At 40.3% G+C, this 3,002-nt stretch overlaps 1 non-coding gene across 1 annotated transcript; it reads right to left on the bottom strand.

Moving 5' to 3' along the window:
- Positions 1 to 1,831: 1,831 nt before the first annotated feature.
- Positions 1,832 to 1,935, bottom strand: LOC112731246 (small nucleolar RNA R71). Its single transcript, XR_003167034.1, has one exon. It is a non-coding gene; the product is annotated as a small nucleolar RNA R71 (small nucleolar RNA).
- Positions 1,936 to 3,002: the final 1,067 nt, after the last annotated feature.

Below are 3,002 nucleotides of genomic sequence, written 5' to 3'. Positions count from 1 at the left end.
GTGTATAAATAGGATAGAATTTAAGTTAGGAAGGGACTTTTACTTTCACTTTTGGCTAGTTTTCATATCTTTGTAATTGAATTCAGAGCTATGACTCACTAAACCCCCTTTCATTGGGTTAGGGAGCTCTATTGTAATTCAATGAATCAATAATAGTTTTATCTTCTTCTTCAATCTTTTCTCTTGAATTTTGTTAGAAAGCTTCTCGATCTAATTCCATTGGGTAGTTGTCTTGGGAAAGAAACTACCCATAATTGGAATCCTTCGGAACCTTGGGAAAGGAATGGAGGATTCATGCTAGAGAAGCTTTCTCACAGTGAATTGGATTGGGGTTTGGATGGATATTGTGACATGTAATCCTACTAAATTATGGTTCATGAAACTGTGTGGTATAATCAGTGATCGAGCATCATCTCTTCTTATGAACATTTAAACCAAGGGATTGGGAATTTGTTTGTTTTTAGAGAGAATTGGTGAGCCAAGGGATTGGGATCCAATCATATAAGATTGCCAAGCAAAATTCAATGAACGCATTGGTTGAGGAAGAGATAAACATGTTTTGATTCGGAGATCTCAATATCTCCTAACACCCAATGAATTCCCCATTTCTGATTTCCACTTTCTCTTTACATTCTGCAATTACATTCATGCAATCACCCCCATTCCCTTTTAATTTCAGCAATCTAGCTTCTGCTCTTTACTTCATGCAATTTAAGATTCCGCCATTTAAATTTCTTGTCATTTACTTTTCCCGCCAATTTTACATTCCACAATTCTCATCTAAATCTTGATTCCGCTCAACTAGAACACACTTCTAATCCGAATTGCTCACTCAACCAATCCTTGTGGGATTCGACCTCACTCTATTGTGAGTTTTTACTTGACGATAACCGGTGCACTTGCCCGAAGGAATTTTGCCGATCGTGCAATTTCCTAAATCGTAGCATAACTAGTTTATGCGCATCAAGTTTATGGCGCCGTTGCCGGGGATTGGTTTTCGATTGACAATTCTCAAATTGGAAGTTAACTAGATTGAGCATTTTTTTTTTGATTAATTCAGTACAAGTTACTTGTTGAATTTTAATTCCTGCACTCTGTTACATGCTTTCTTTCTTTATGCCTTTAAATTCAAGCAACTAACTCACTGACTCACTAACTGTTTGAATTAATTCCTCAATTGCTCTAACCATACTCTTCCATTAACCAAGAGTATTTCACTTGTTTGTTGCCTGTGCTGTGTTCTTGTATGACAGGTAGGAGAGGAGAGACATCAACTCCTCCATATACCGAACCAGAGAGGACCCTTCATAGACTTAGAAGGGAAGCAAGAGGGAAGAGAGTACTGGGAGAAGAAGAATCTGAAGGAGAATCTGAGGACAATTTTGAGGAAGCTCTAGATCTCAACATGGATAGAGAAGTTCACAACCATGAGAGAGCTGATGGAAACAATGCCATTCCTGAGAGGAGGGTTCTTAGTTCATACATAAACCCAACCTCTGGGAATTGTGGTAGCAGCATTCAGAAACCACCCATTCAGGCCAACAATTTTGAACTCAAACCACAGTTAATATCACTTGTGGAGAATCATTGTTCATTTGGTGGGAGTGCTAATGAAGATCCCAACCAACATCTCACAAAATTCCTGAGAATTTGTGACACTGTGAAGTCCAATGGAGTCCAGGAAGATGCCTATAAACTGCTTTTGTTCCCATTTTCACTTAGGGACAAAGCAGCTAAGTGGCTGGAATCATTCCCAAGGGGGAGTCTAACAACATGGGATGAGGTGGAAAGCAAGTTTCTGGCACGTTTCTACCCCCCACAAAAGGTCAATAGGCTTCGATCTGAGGTTCAGACTTTTAGACAACAAGATGGTGAAACTCTCTACGAGGCATGGGAGAGATTCAAGGATTTGACAAGGAAATGCCCACCAGACATGTTCCATGACTGGGTGCAATTGCATATTTTCTATGATGGACTCTCTTATGAATCAAGGAAGGCGGTAGACCATTCATCAGGAGGTTCATTGAACAGGAAAAAGACTGTGGAAGAAGCCATTGAAGTGATTGAGACAGTGGCTGAGAATGAGTACTACTATGCATCAGAGAGGCACAACACTAAGGGAGTCATGGAGCTGAACCATGTTGATACAATTCTAGCCCAAAACAAGGTGTTTGCCAAGCAACTAGCAGAGCTTACCAGGCAATTAGAAACAAAGCAAGTGGCTGCAATACACACACAAGATCAAGAGGAAGTAAGCATTGAAGGAGGTGATTGGGAAGAGGCCAACTATGTGGGAAACCAACAAAGGCAATCATATGATCCACATTCCAACACTTACAACCCAGGATGGAAAAATCACCCAAACTTTGGGTGGGGGAACCAACAAACCCAACCACAAAACCACAAACCTTACAACCACAACCAACATAACAATTCCACATACCAAAACTCCAACCAAAGATCATACCAAGCCACACAAAACACTTACTCCCAACCATCATATCATGGCCAAAACAATCAACCTACCCAACCTAATCCGAACCAACAATTTCAAGACCAATTAAACCGGATAGAAGGAATGCTTGCAACCATGAGTCAAGACATAACCGAATTGAAAGCTTTTAAGGAAGAAGTAAATTCTAACCTGCAAAACCAAGGAGCTGCCATCCAGAAGCTAGAAAATCAAATTTTGTATTTGTCTAAGCAAACCCCTGGGATAAGCGTTTCTCATGCTGCCAAGGCTATTGCAAGGGAAGAATGTAAGGCCATAACCCTCAGAAGTGGAAAGAATCTAAAGGAGATCTCAAAGGAAACCACAGAGGATGAAGCAAGGGAACATGTGAGAGACAAGGAACAAGGACAATCTTTTACACAGTCCGCAACAAAAGAAAAAGAAAAAGAGGTCCTGAAGCCTTATAAACCTAAAGCACCATATCCTCAACGTTTGATGAAAAGTGAAAAGGATGGTCAATTCTCCAGGTTCTTGGAGATTTTCAAGAAGC

Source organism: Arachis hypogaea, chromosome 12 (assembly GCF_003086295.3).
Source record: "Arachis hypogaea cultivar Tifrunner chromosome 12, arahy.Tifrunner.gnm2.J5K5, whole genome shotgun sequence".
Taxonomy (NCBI): domain Eukaryota; kingdom Viridiplantae; phylum Streptophyta; class Magnoliopsida; order Fabales; family Fabaceae; genus Arachis; species Arachis hypogaea.
This window is presented reverse-complemented; position numbering and strand designations above follow the sequence as displayed.